The 15,972-nt window shown below is 37.2% G+C and overlaps 1 long non-coding RNA gene across 1 annotated transcript; it reads left to right on the forward strand.

Moving 5' to 3' along the window:
* The first annotated feature begins 7,015 nt into the window (after positions 1 to 7,015).
* LOC136259023 (uncharacterized) lies at positions 7,016 to 7,484 on the forward strand. Its single transcript, XR_010703163.1, has 2 exons — positions 7,016 to 7,290; positions 7,343 to 7,484. It is a non-coding gene; the product is annotated as an uncharacterized lncRNA (long non-coding RNA).
* Positions 7,485 to 15,972: the final 8,488 nt, after the last annotated feature.

Here is a 15,972-nt window from a genome sequence, read left to right on the forward strand (position 1 = left end):
ACGCACACACACACGTACACTCACACACGCACACACACACACACACACACACACACGCACGCACACACACACACACACACACACCCACGCACACAAACTCAGTATGCAAGGTGTTAGCTAATAGAGTTCAGTTTTACAAGGACTATATACACCATGCATACGGTTTTGAAAGTACATTACTACATATTCATATGTTTAGCTAGCTGTGTAATGCAGCTATGTGACTTTCTGCTTGGTATACCACTATTGTAAGCAGAGCATTCATTGTCATGTGTCTGGTATGCACCATTAAAATACATTTCCAAATTGTTAAACTTTAATATGATACTTACAGAGCGCACAACTGCATCCATGCTTACATGTATAATAGTGAGGTCATAATGTGTTATTCATTGTATTTGCTACTATTGGCACAGGTTAGCTTTTGAACCCAACCTTATCTACTGACAAAGCAGATAGTAGCTACAGGTGTGTCTAGTGTCCACCCAGCTGTTACATCAATGGCCACCTGGTATAAACCAGGGAGGTATATGTAAGTGCCAACTGTCCATGTATTGCACAGTGGGAGAAGGTCCAGATGGGACTTTGGGTGTCCATACCGTAGGGAGGGAAACTTTGGAGGAGGAAAAATTTGGCGAATCAGGCAAAATAACACTGTTGGTGAAATAAAATTTGGCGAATTGTTAGCAAAGCACACGCCCTATTAAATTACTAATTGCTGTGTCTGAAGCGAGAATTGGGAGTGCCATGCCTCTTTGGTGCCTGGAGTCAGCTATCAACTAACAGTAGATCTATACCCTCTGGAATAGGTAGGACTCGCTACTTCCATGCCCATTTCGAGGTGAGGTTTGAGGATACCACGTGCACAGTAGCTGAGTAGCTAGCTCGGGAGCTACTGAGCTACCTAGTGAAGGCTTGGCTCTAGTGTGATGCCTGGCCCAGTAGTCCTTGGTCGAGTAGAAAATTCATTGGTTCGAGGCTTGGTTTGCTATTTTCTTCACCAACAAAATATTTGGATGGGGGAAATTTGGCAAATTCATGGTCATTCACCAAATTCGCCAAATTTTAACAGCACCAAAGTTTCCCTCCATACGGTACCTTCACCTGTGAGACATGATACAGCCTCCTGTGAGTAACTGGTCCTGTCCCAGAATATTTGCTGGTGCTGCCTCATAACACCTGGGTAATGCACAGGTAGGGACCCGCCGATTATGCTGGCATAATTTTGAGCATAATAGGTACCTAAAAGCATTGAGCATAATGTAGGGTTTCCACCGTGAAAAGTTGAAGTCATCATTTCTTAGTAATCACTGTGCAAGATTGTTGATAAACAGAAGACAAGTACGAATTCACAAAAATACCGGGAGTAAAATGGTTCATAGTTATGTAACCAAGCCTAATATTTTCAGTCGTAAAGTGACGAAATATGGTCACGTGCGTTCTTTGTTTAAATGACAATGAATGAGTAGTATTAAGCTTGTCAAGAAAAAGGTACGTCATATATACCTCTATAAAAGTTCATAAGAATGTGTGTATGCGTATATGGCGTACCTTTGGCTTCACAAGCTTACTACAGCTTATTCATTGTCATTAAAACAAAGAACGCACGTGACCATATTTCGTCACTTTATGACTGAAAATATTAGGCTTCGTTGCATAACTATGAACCGTTTTACTCCCGGTTTTTTTGTGAATTCGTACTTGTTTTTCGTTTGTCAGCAATCGTGCACAATGATTACTAAGAAATAGTGACTTTGACTTTTCACGGTGGAAACCCTACATAATGCCAGCATAATAGGTTAAATATTTGTACGATAGTGTAGATTCCTGCTGGAAAAATGACAATTGCAAAATAAGATCCATATACCGTATTTCTATATTTATAAACCGTTAAAAATATTTCGTCGAAGCTAGCATCCGACGAAAATTAATTACACGAAATTTTCTACCAACGTAATACTAGAGAAGTTGAATAAATTCGGTTAACTGCTTTCTGGCCACCTGGATCAAAGCTTGGCCGTTGGCGTTTCAAGAGTAAATACGTCTTTGCTGCAGTATTTTAATAAAACAAGAATGGCCTCCTACATCCCAGGGGAGACGCTGCCGCTGGGTCCTCGCCTGGGGATTTCGCCGCCAGGGATAGCGTTGGCAATGATGCCATGCCATATGATACACAGCTACTACAGGACCCATTAAATGAAGTATATATATATACGAATATGTAAATTGCATGGAATGAGCTTCTATAGCTACAGCAATTCCACTCCAGTCCACTCGGCTTGAGTTTGTGACCGGCGGACAACTCTCAGGGTGCAGCCTCCATGGATTCACTGCTTGTTATTCTGCCTCTCCTATATACAAAAGGACAGTATAAGTTTAACGAATTAATAAAGCTACATAATTCATTGTTAAAAATTTTCGTCGCTTGAGGACACCAGTGAAAATTTTTTTAACACGAAAATTTAACTCGTGAAAATTTCTCGCAGCTTATATTTATAGAAATACGGTACTCTAATAGAGCAATCAGTAACTCTAATAGAACAATCATCAAACTGACTGTTCTATTAGAGTATATCGATCTTTTCTCTTACATGCAGGCATGCAGCAAGAATTTATTATTTGTGTTCCATGCAGTCACTCAATTTTTTCTTTCTATAGTCTAAAGTGTTAAACTATAGTAGCAAAGCATATGAACTAAAGCATGAACATTAAGCATAATCGAGCATAATAGGTAAATATTGAGCATTAATTTAAGCATAATAGGTGAATTTTTTAGCATGCAGTGCAGCATAGCATAATAGGTAAAATAATGAGTATAATCGGCGGGTCCCTATGCACAGGTGTTCCAGTGCCGGTTCACTGCGTGCATGTGTGTGTGTATGTATGTGCGTTAGAGAGAGAGGCAGAATAGCCAAGTGGCTAGAGCACATCCTGTTAATCAGAAGGGTCATGCCCGGTTATGCTAAGTTGGTGTTGTTGTTGTTGCTTCCTTAAACAAAAATCTTTACCCATATTGCTCCAGAGTACTCGGCTGTAAAATGAAGACCTGGTGACCTTGTGTCAACTGGGGAAGCAGCTGTAACATTAATGGGTACCAGAAAACAAGTTAACACCCAACTGTCCTTGTCTCGCTTAGGGTGTAGGGGTCGTTGTGGAACTTCGGGTTCCGTTACTTCTCTCTGTGAGACTTGGGCAATCCTTGTGTGGCTTACGAGTGCTGCCCCAAGAGGATTTGCCTGCACCAAACTCAAGTAACTGAGGAATCTCAGTGCTAATTCGCTGGGGAGCAGTAGCCGTGTTTTGCTTGGCAGCTGTGTTTTGCTTGGCTGCTGTGTTTTGCTTGGCTGCTGGTGACTTCGTTTTCTGGTTTTTTTGTTTTTTTTTCTGTAGTGTGTGTGTGTGTATTTGAAGTAAGTAATTAGAGTAATCAAAGCAATTTATGCATTGTATATATTTACCATCCACAAAGTGCACATTATCCCCATTAGGTCCAGTCCATTGCTTGTCTGATATGCACAACAATTGTTCTGCCATAGAATAATTATTCATTACATTTTGAGATTTTCTGCTATGGGTTGTTTATGTATGTAGTAGCTGCTTTTTCTTTTGTGTTGGGGTAGGATTCCTAGTAATGGAGTAAGCCCAATATAATTTTCAAATAAAACTACGATAAGATGCTCAGCTGAGGGGTACACTGGTGACCCCAATCCTCATGCATCAGCTGTTGTCACCCTACTCACTCATTCACTTGGTGTGATGTATTTTGCTTACAAACTGGATGGCAGGGCACACAGTTTGAGCTTTACACATAATCCATACAGTATCTGCATAGTTCTTGCAATGCATATTATTGTTTCACAATTGTTGCTACTTAATCTTCACAAAGTCATGCATGCATGGAATAATTGATTAGAAAATACAGTAATACTGTAGTATTCATTTGTATATCTGGTTTCTTATTACTGCAGCACTTGGTATAATAGTAGATTTTTAGCTTTAGGAATAGCTCCTTTTAGCTACAAGTGCATTTGTCATGGCTATAGTTCAAATCAATGGCAACTATGTACCTAACTAAGATTTCTAGCATCACCTTTTGAAAATATTAGTGCATATATGACTGGCTGAAAACAGTCTCCAACATTTCTTGTTTCAAGCCCTGTCCGTCAGTGAGTCCGTGGAATGCATTATGCTCATTCACTTATCAGTTAATGGTCAGTTGGTTCATTCATTGTCATTCTCATAGGTGTAGTTTCCCTCTGGCCTTTATTTGAGGCCAGGTATTACCATATGTACGTATAGTTTCAATCGCATGAAGATTGGGACAGCTGTGTGATTTGTGTTAGGGGCATAGCCCAAGGGTTGTGGGTGTATATCAACAAATCCCAAGCAGTCGTGGTATAAGTGATGATCATTTGGGGTGCACTCACCTAATAGGTGAAAGAACTAACTGTGACCAGAAATCATCCCGTTTCTTTTATACAGTAGCATCTGAAGATCGATCATAGTTTTAATAGCGTGGGCTAATAGCCATCAGAATGTTATCCATACGTTAAAACATCATTAATATGTTACCATGCTTCAACACGCAATGTTAGAAAACTTGCAACTGTGGGATGGAGTTTATATTATTTATATTGTTGTCATTTTTGTACTAATTTAAGCCAACTAACTTCGTTATTGGGATAGTAAGTAAGTTATTATATTAAGTTAAGTACTTAGGACTGTAAGTTACTAACCAATTTCAACGTAGCAATACTGAGCAGTGGCGGATTTAGGGGGGTTTCAAGGTTTCCACGGAAACCCCCTTTGAAAAATGATTGCATAACAATTAAATGTTTTAATTATCGCGGCGTGCGTCTCGATCGAGATACTCTAATAGAGCAGTCACAGTAGCTACTAAAGTAGTGTGTAGGAAGTTATTTAATATATTTTATGTACTATTACTAAACTGTGACCTTTTTTTTTTGGTCTCACCTTACCAAACCAGACGATGTAGTGCAAACTTTTGCGTATCTCATGTCAATATATATCTCCACCTTCTAAACTGGAAACCCCCTTTATAAATTCCTAGATCCGCCACTGAATAGTACTGAGCTTTGCTGTTCCGTGGTCTGTTCAAAGGCTGATACTCGGTGGGTAGAAATACGCATCCACTATTGCCCAAACAATTATTTTGTGCCTTCATTATCCTTTAGGACCAACTAACTAGCTATCTTAGCAAATATACTCAACTTGGCAATCACTTCAAAAATGAGTCTCACAATACAAAGCTCTATGTCGCTCAATATAACGAGTCAAAGCGCATCGTTTCTTTACTGGCTGGGTATCAAAGTCATTGGAAAACCAATTTCCAGAACAATATGCGAGTTAAACCCCGAGCGGCGCCTTTGAATTCCCGCGCTAAAGTGGTATATATATTACATATATAATAGTTCTATAGCCTTAATTTTGTTGAGTACATTACAATAACTGTTTTTTGGTTGCCAGGAAATAATTTGTTGCTAACATGATGCACTGTAGGATATGAGTATATCAATGCATAATACTATCATTAAATATTTCCCTGTGAATCCCTGTGAAGGTGTAAGTGTAGTTTTGACTTTTTGTCAAAGCCGGGTTGGTAAAAGACCATTACCCAAAGGAGGTACGGTGTGGTTTATGTGAGCTACAGGGTATATAGAGAGCCTATTTTTGGAGTGTAATGCTAAGAACTATGTACCAATCACAAGGTTTTCTTATGCTAAATCCAGTGGTGTAATTCAATCCCAATGGTTTGAAGGTGATTTACATGGTCTATTGGAGACTTTGTCACATGATGAATAATTTCAAGTATGAAATGGAGGATAAGCAGCCACCAGAGAAGACAGCACTGCTAATAACAAAGTGAGGACTGCCCAGGGAATCTTAATTATAATCCTTCATATAACATCAAAACATTCTTTCCACAATTTAAAAATTCAAGAATGCAATTAGCATTAATTCTTTGTGATGGTGCTGATTTCATGAGCTATTAGTAATACCCTATAATCCATACTGAACTGTAATCACTTACAAGTCCTTTTTGGTGTTTTGTCATAATTGTTTAAGTTGGGTCCTAATACATAGTTAGGGTAAGCTGTTTGACATGCAGTGATCTATTTAATGGCAGTGTAGCCATATATATATACACTAGTCAGTGTATTATAGCATGTAACATGCTGTGGTTGATGTAGGTGGATTGTGGTACTTCAGTGAGTGTGAGTAAGGAAAATGAATGAAGTCAGATATGACATATATAAAATTAACAATGTGTATCAGTCCCCTGTCACTATCCAGCATTTTCCTGCAAGCTGTGAAACTTGATCATTGGTTTTCACAAAGTAGTTATCATACATAGCAATAAAATTAATCCCTCTTTAAAATATTTTAAAGTAACTTTAACCCGATGCACTGTTAAGCTGTAGGCCAGCTGTGGGCATGAACCTGGTTTTCTGAAATTGGATATAGGAAAACCACATGTCTGCGTGTAGTATGATTGTATGTTTGTCTGTCCACATCATGCTTGTGAACAAGTTTGAAAAGTTTCTATCTTAAAGGACACTTTGTTCAATGAATGAGCACCCGTGTGCATAAAGGTTAGCTTTCTTACACTTAATCATTCTCATTGTGATAACTTGAATGAGGATGGCTGATCTCTGAGAACATTGAATGGGGCTTTCCCTGTGTGCTGTGAAGCATTTTAACTAGAAATGGTGGGTGGACACACCCATCACAACTTGTAATGAACCGTTTACTGGCTAAATAATTTGCTTTAGAAAACAAGTCATGTAGTACACCTTTGCTGTGTTTGGAAACTACTTGACAATGAGGCGGCCACTATAGAGAAGTGGTTAAGAAGGTGGCCACTACATACCGAGGTGATTAAGGAGGTGGCTGCTGAGTGAGCCATTCATGTCAATGTCTGTGAATACATCTCAGATCCAGCTGCCAAGTAAATTTAGGCAGTAGGTGCGTGTGTGGTGGCTACAGCTCTTCTATGCAAACATGAGTTCACTTTTCGTTGAGATTGTTTTGTTACTACTACACTATTCTGCTTGTCAAATTAATTTAACAGTAAAGGTACTTTGCATTGAAGGATTAGATGACTTAATATTTTCAACATTTAAAATTTACTGTTACAGGACTGTGTATTTTGCAACATGCACATTTTACTTTGCATGTACAGTGTATAAGGTCTGTTTGTATCTACATTAGACGTAAAATTATTCTGATGGGACTGCAAAGACAAGATGCTTATACATATTGAACTAGGTAAGCTACATACATGCAGTGGTTACAGATATACGAATATTTCTACTTATAGGAGAAACAGAAAACGGTGATTCAACATTGCTGTATACATCTGAGAACAATTATAGTGCTACTTTGACATTTACAGTGTGAATGTTGTGTCTGTATTGTGTTATTGTAAACTGTTTACACATCGTGGTTGTTTTTATTCCTCACATTAGTCATAAGTCATTGCATTATGTTTATGAGTACGCAGTAAGGATCCAAAGGCAGTGTATGTGCTTACTGGAGATCCAGGCCTAAGGCTTGTTTGGAGACCTAGTATGGTGAAGTGTCAACTGATATCACTGATGCCCTTTCCACATGTGTCAGCATAAAAGTTCCATGCTCCATGGCCGTGCATGGGTAGTCAGTGGTAGTATGTGGCATTGTTGTGACTATGGAAAGGTGGAATGACGTGATTGATGCACCACAAAGCTAAGCAATTTACTAGCAACATACCAAATGTGACCGGATCTGCAAAAGAGGGTCTTTCACACACATCTAGTTTGCCAACTTTGGCAATTCAATGGAAAGAGTTATTGACTTGAAATTTGGTCAGAAGTGAGCACCAACGTAGCTGAATATACATGGTGAAAGTTTCAGGATAATAATTATGTTACTTGAACACTATGTTATGGTCTCCCAAGTTTACGGAATTGGATGTGTGGAAGACCCTTTTTCCTAAATCCGGTTACAAATAGTGTTTTTTATAACTCTTTCACAAAGCTTTCTGAAATAATGTTGAAGATGTGCACAATTACACATACAACAACTGTTGTAAATTACGCTACTCTTGAAAATTAAATACATTATAGCTAACTATATATAACAGATCTAGGTACAGATAAACTCAGGGGAAGTATCATCATTTAAATGCATATAAAAATTTTATATAATACAGATATTTACACTATCCGTATCCTGGCCTTTCAGTTTCAGTATAAGGCTGGTAATTTATACAGGAGCATGTATGGATTATTAACCAACTGGTCTAAAGCATTTTTTTAGTCTTACTTTTTTAGTTAATTTTATCTAATTAAAAGTATACCTTCCCCTAGCAGCATACTCTTTGCATACTTGCATAAAGTTAGGCTGAAAAGATGGATGACTCATTGTAGTGCATGAATTACTGATATGTAATTCTATTGTAGCTATATAATAGACCAGTATGTCACCGACCTGTTTACGATAGACTCAAATAAGCACACTTCTTCAAGTGTATGACATTTAATGTAACTTTGTTTACTCTTTCTAATATGCATGTTTTGATTTACATACATGGATAGACTCAATCAATATCATACATGAAGTGATACAAGCAATCAGTGAAACGATTGTTTTATTAGAAAGTTTAAGTTAAAATACATAATGGCACAGATCCCAGATTATCCCCAGACACGTATGGACTCTTCCATAATTATAGCCATTGATTTCTTTAACAGGTATATTATAATAATATTATTGTATATAGACCATCATTATTATAATAGTACAGTTCGTATAACAATGCATTATAGTTTGCAACTACTGTAACCGTGCTTGCAACAGCACACGTAAAGAGTTATAGGTTATAAAGCTATATAATTACTATATATATATAGGCAGTAATAAGCCCATGCATGTGTGGTTACTACAATATACAATTACATACACACTCAGTGTTGCAATGTTGTGTTTAAGATACATAATAATATATATATACAAGTAGAAGCAAAAATTTGTAATTTTACATTCGATTAGGGATCATAGTAATAAAAAGTAAAGAAACAAGGTGGTTGCCTATATATGCCTGCAAATGTACTAGTGGACATTTAATCCGTAATTCAGTCTTCAGAACCTCTGTTGTACAGCTATATACTGAATTAGGGATTAAATGTCCACTAGTACATTTGCAGGCATATATAGGCAACCACCTTGTTTCTTTACTTTTTATTACTATGATCCCTAATCGAATGTAAAATTACAAATTTTTGCTTCTACTTGTTTGTTTACTTTTTTTAAAACCATAATTAGCTATAATTTGAAATTGCAGAGTATAGGGATATAACACTTGTTATATTGTTTTACTGAAATTTAATATCATGCCTGCACCATGCACTTATTTATGTACTATATGCTCCCTACTCCAGTTTAAAATTTCTAATTTTCTTAACATATTTGTTTGAAAACTTTTTTGTAACATAAATTTTATCTCTGCAGGGGGATCGAGCTATACAGGCATACAGATTATGGAATGTTACCCTGCGATGCTGTGCATATTACATATGTAGAGATCATCAAGTCAGAACATGCACGTGCATGTGTTGTGATATTATAGTATGCATTAATGCGTAGCAGTGAAATGCAGCATAAAATAACCACATGCATGCAGTAGCTTTATAGTGGAGGCTTAAGTAATTAAAGCTATAAGAAAGTGTTGATAGTGACATTATGTGCAATTATAATAGCTATAGTTTGGCTTCAATCATATATATCAGTCATTATGCATATTTTATCTGATAAGTGTTAAAAGGACAAAAGCATGTGAACTCAGCAAAATTTATTTAGTACAATAATAATTAATTACAAATGATTGATCTTTTCTATAAAATTCATCATCATATTTCATCATTGTTTCAGCATGCTCTCTTCTGTCTGTTCTCCCTCTAGTCCCTCCTCTGTAGCCTCTACCTCCTCCTCTATAGCCATCCTGCATATCATTAATTGGTTTGTATGCTCCTCTTCCTCTAGCGCCACCTCCCTTGCCTCTAAATCTGTCACTTCCCCTGCCTCTGCCACCACCTCGTCTTCCTCTGCCAGTATCTATTCTTCCTCTGCCACCACCTCCACTGCCTCTTCCAATATCTACTCTTCCTACATCATCACTGTCTGCTTCTTCACTGTGTTTTCTTTTCAAGCCTTTATAATCAAATACTTGCTACGATATTTATATCACTCACGCGACTAATAATGTCAAGAGTCGGCCTGACACTCCACTCTAAATCTAGACGCGCGTGCTTATAGATTGCACGTGTTACTCGTGTATTCTAACATTTTAGTTCAATAGTGGAAAAGCTTGTCAAAACGCGCGCCTCAGCAGTCGATTAGTTCAAAGATATTTTTAGAGGCGCGTAAGTACCTTGTACGCGCCTCTGATATCTATGATTAGTGTAAGGCGAATGCACTCTGTTTTCAGCTACCAACGAGGCTAATGGTATGTTAAACACCTACATAACATTTCAAGCAAAGAGTAGTGCAAGAAACGCCTGAGTAATTTTAAATCTTGCACTGAAGCCATAACGCTCGCACTGAAGCCATTACGCGTACCGCAAATCGTCACCCACGTAGTACTGGAGTAAGGAAATGGGTACAAAGGATCTTTTAGGAGGACAAAGGTAGCACCATGACACATGCATTGTAGCTGCTGCGGTTAGCGAAAAGGCACGTCTCGGGCCGAAGCGACGTTGAACAGTGAAGAAATCAGGCCTGTAGCCTTAGCCGTTATCGAGTTACGCTTGTCTGAAGGCATTAGTTAGTAAGTCAGTCAGTCAGTCAGCAGAAAATTCTGTTAAATACGAATTTTTTTAAATTTCATAGCAACTTGGCGGAACGTTCTAGCGTTGATCTGAAGACATTTTTGAGCTTGGCTATGCCTAACCAATACTGCTAATCTGTCAGAAAGTTAATATTAGCTGGTTTTAGGGTGATATTTATTGGGCAAGAAATCCCAAACCTTGTGGATCCCTAATATACAGTTACTATCGTACTGTAGATCTGAAGACATTTTTGAGCTTGGCTATGCCTAACCAATACTGCTAATCTGTCAGAAACTTAATATTAGCTGGTTTTAGGGTGATATTTATTGGGCAAGAAATCCCAAACCTTGTGGATCCCTAATATACAGTTACTATCGTACTGTATGATATAATATGAAGTTCACCATTGATAACCATAGGCGGCGGAAAGGGGGGGTAGGGGGCTAAAGCCCCCTTTGGTCTGCTGAGGGGGGGCTTAGCCCCCCCTCAGAATGATATCACACCGAAATTATCTTTCTTGAAGACCGTGATAAAGATCGAGATACTCTAATAGAACAGTCACTCTAATAAAGTATTCAGTGTGTAGCGAGCTATGTAAGGATTTTTATGTAGTTTATCAGCTAGAAATGGTAGCTGGTGAGGTGGAAAACTCTTGTCAGTTGGTTGTGATCTTTTTTTTTTTTTTTTTTTTTGAAATAAGTCTGGGTCAGCCCAGCGGAGCCCCCCCCTCATATCAACTACTTCCTCCGCCGCTGTTGATAACAATATAATATATTTAGTTAAGATCTGCCAACAGCTTCAGAATACATGCATTATAATGCATAATACCTTATGATAAAATACTATATTCACTTAAGTGATTACATTAAGGTTATAAGCATATATATAATATTATGTACTATACACTCTGCATATTATATAGTTACAGTGCGTGATATACTTGTACACAGTACATGCTATTCAACTTGCAATCACTCTTATAAAACAAACATAATATTATCTGCCCACATTGTTGTTCCAGTATATTGCAACATAAGAGATCTATTATATTTGAAACAGTATACAACTATGGCATGTATTGGTTTAATTTACACCAATATAAATACACTTCTATTACATGTACACTGCACAGATATGTACACACAGAACGCTTATATGCAACATTGTAACTGCTGTATTGCTGTTTGATGCAGTGCTGCTGTATAAGAGTCCTTTTCCAGTCTCCTTAGAATGACCTGTTAGTTATATTTAGTTAGTATTTATATTTAGTTAGTTAGTTATACTGTTTCTAATAAAATCCTTAAAGTCACCCACTGATAATTTTAACATCTACAACTACATTACTTTTGCAAGAGGCAACACCAGATCTGGGATTAACCAAAAACTGAATCATCCAAGGACATCATCAGTAACACAACATCATTTGTGACTGGATTTGCGAAAAGGTACCTTTTCCACACATTTGACATACCAGCTAATAAAAGATGCAACACTTGACTTCTTATACTGATTAACTTGCTCTTAGTATCAAAATGTAGCCAGATACTGTAGCTACATTTATTGACAATTTCAAGCAATTATATGCCATGATCAAAAAGTTATGAAGCTTTAAAGTTCAGAAAATGGGTCAAATTTTGTGTGTGAAAAAGGTACCTTTTCGCAAATCCAGTCACATTTTTACTTTAACAGGATAGCCAGACTATACAATTACTTACCAGTCATTGATCTTTCACTATCTACCAACACAATTAAATATCGTTTAACTAACTACTTATGGTCGCATTTTACTAATAACTTCAACCCTGAGAAAGCTTGTACATTTCACCTTTTGTGCCCTTGCCACCGCTGCTCTAGAGCGCCAATTTCTACCAATTTTAACAATCTCTAGCTATCTATTGTAATTATAAGTAACTAACAGTTGTAATTATTAGTTATTGCTCTGTATTGTATGTATGTTTCTTTGGCAGTGGGTATCTATTACCCACTGACCTTTAATGCAGTCCTGAACTGCATTAAAAAGTATTAAAATAATAAATAATAATATTTAATGGCATACTCAACTGCACTGTATATAAACTATAGCTTACCTATGTAACAAGCATCGATGGCCTGCATCACTAAACTGTTGAAATCCCATCATGTCACAACATTTTTTAATCTATTAAATAAAATCATGTGGGTCACTAACATTCACTACCATGAATAAATTGAATATAGACATGCAGTTACTACATATGAACACAATACATGTACAGATATACATGCACAGTACGGGACATTTTATTTAACATTTGACTTTCAAAATGGAAACATCATGCAGGATTTTAAACTTATGAGTTGTCTAAATTATATGTGCAGCCCGTTGGGATAACTAGCTACTTTTCTCTGTACTGTAACTATTTTACAACAATGGTTACATATAGTATCTAGTAATCATGCATTAAAGCCAAAACACCTACCCGGGCAATTGAAAGCAGTGGAAATGGAAACTGGAAACAGAAAATAGAAACCGGAAAAGGTCAAATCTTCAATACATGTATTCACTAGGATAAAACCATTGCTTAGTCACCACCACTCAAAGATCACCTCGTTACAAAGACTATCTCTGTACAAAGACCACATTGTAATTAGGTCTCAAAGATGCCACCTCTTTACAAAAACTGAATGTGATAATGAATTTGTATACAATTACATATATTCATCATGATCCCAACCCATTACTGTAGTCAGGTATATTCCAGGACCTTTACTTATAATGTGTAAAATATGTATATACGCCTCAGAAAATTAATGGTGTATCTCCTTTTATGACCCCATGGTAAAGTTAATATTATCCTCCATATTTTGGTCTGATCAGACCATCTGTACCATAAATCAGTTGATCGGTTTGTAATGGATATTCATTCTCATAAAGTGTTGTAAACTATAACTGTATCAAAGAAATGCAGTCTCAAAAGATGACCATAAGTACCTATCATTTTCTAGGTGTGTTAGTGAACAAGTCATGCAATACATGTTTGTAGCTTAGCTATGACATCTTAAGAAGTGGTCTTTGTAAAGAGGTGGTTATTGTAAGGACTAAGGAGGTAGTCACTGTAATGTTCTTGTATATAAGTGTGCCATTGTCATCTTGTACAGAGGTGGTTTTTGTAATGAGGCGGTCTTTAGGAGGTGGCCACTAAGTAAGTGTTTTACCCTAATACACATTTCATGAAGATTTGACTTTTTCCGCTTTCCATTTCCATTGCATACAGTTTATTCTTCACCTGGATGAAATGGTAACAACCAAGGATATGAAACTAACTAGTAACCTGATTTCTAGTTAGCTAACTTTACAAAAAGTAAGCTGCATGGGATATAAGGAATTAGTTAATATTTCTACCCCTATACCAAGTTTTTACTGCTGGAATCAATATTTTTCGTAAAAGTTTCAGGTTATATGTATGCCAGCCAATTTCACTTGGTAAACAAATGGCATATACTTGCTGATGACTGTCTTACACATCCTAAAATTGAAATAAAGTCTATCTGCTTCAGTTTATAAGAAATGCCTCAGGGGCGTAGGGAGGGGGGGTTCCGGGGGGTCAGGAACCCCCCTGTAAAATTTAGACTTCTGCAAGCAGGATCCTGACACCATTTAGTGTGGCAGGACAAAATGAGTGAGCAATATAGTGTAATGGCACAGCACAACAATTGATAAAACTTACATTCATATCTCAGGGAAGGATTTACAGAGGTAACATGAGCCCTCTTCAAAACTTGTTAAAAAGATCGATATACTCTAATAGAGCAGTCAGGTATATACTCTAATAGATCAGTCAGGTATACTCTAATAGAACATGCATGTAAATATCCATGTCCATATGAAGTTTTCAGACATTCCAACATTAAATGCAAAACTTAGCATGACCTTATACTGCTATAGCTTTGGCGTGCAGTGTTTAAAGATATAGAGCTCCAGTAATTTATCACTTGTGTTATGCAAAATGAATCCATGCTATGCATGCATATTTGTATAGTTACATTGTTTTGATTGTCATTTGTATCAGTGGATTCATGGCTCCTATACCACAGTGAGATATAACCATCACTTACAGATTACTATATATATATATATGTGTCTCTATGTGTTATGCTGTCTGTTTCTACTAGATGGCTTTATCTAGTACTACCTTCATCCCAGGGGCACTTAATGCATCATAATTAATGTAAAGCTTCTTCAAAACAAAAGGCCTTTAGGTCACTTGTGATTCCTATTCTGGATTATGCAAGTACTGCGTGGAATCCACACACTCATAAAAACTCCATTGCCCTTGAACGAGTACAAAACCATGGTTCTCGCTGGATTTGTGGAAGCAGATTTTGTCCTAGGACCTATAAATGGTCTAAATCATCTGAGGAATGCTGTACAGAGCTATCATGGCCATCTCTTTCCACCCGACGTAAACATCTGTCATTGACAATTATCTATGATATTCTTCACCATCATATATCTCTAAAGTTTAGCAATTACTTCACTTTTTCTTCTGCTGCCTCTACCAGATCACACTCATTGTCTATTCTATGCAAGCAGTCCTCCATAAACTCTTACCATTACTCCTTTTTTGTGAACAGTGTTTTTTGGTGGAACTCCATCCCATTTGACATTCTGTCAACTACACGCCGCACTACTTTTAGGCGAATGTTATACAATTTTTGTTTCTGATTGAGTCATGTATGTTTTTAATGTAGGCTTTTATTTCAATGTACTGTTGTAATGTATCCTTAGTTGTTTGGTTTTGTATTGTATTGTTTTTGTAGGTGGTACTCATATAGGCATATTTGCCTTTTGTATTCACCTTACCTTTTGGTTAAACTAATAAAAATAAAATAAATAAATAATGTACTTTTTGCATAAAATATAGCAATTTGCTGAGTTTTGATTTATTAAAATATTGAAAGTCTCTCAGCGGCTGGGGGCTGCGCCCCCAGACCCCTGCTTCTAGTAACTCAATGCTGGTGCTGGAACCCCCCTTCAAAAAATCCTGGCTACGCCCCTGGTGCCTCCATGCAGACAATATCATATACACCAGACTATATAGTACGTTCGCGTTGAGCTGAACCCTGGGTTGGTGATTAAGAAGCCATACAAGATCAAAGGCTTTAA

This window comes from Dysidea avara, chromosome 6 (assembly GCF_963678975.1).
Source record: "Dysidea avara chromosome 6, odDysAvar1.4, whole genome shotgun sequence".
In the NCBI taxonomy this organism is placed as follows: domain Eukaryota; kingdom Metazoa; phylum Porifera; class Demospongiae; order Dictyoceratida; family Dysideidae; genus Dysidea; species Dysidea avara.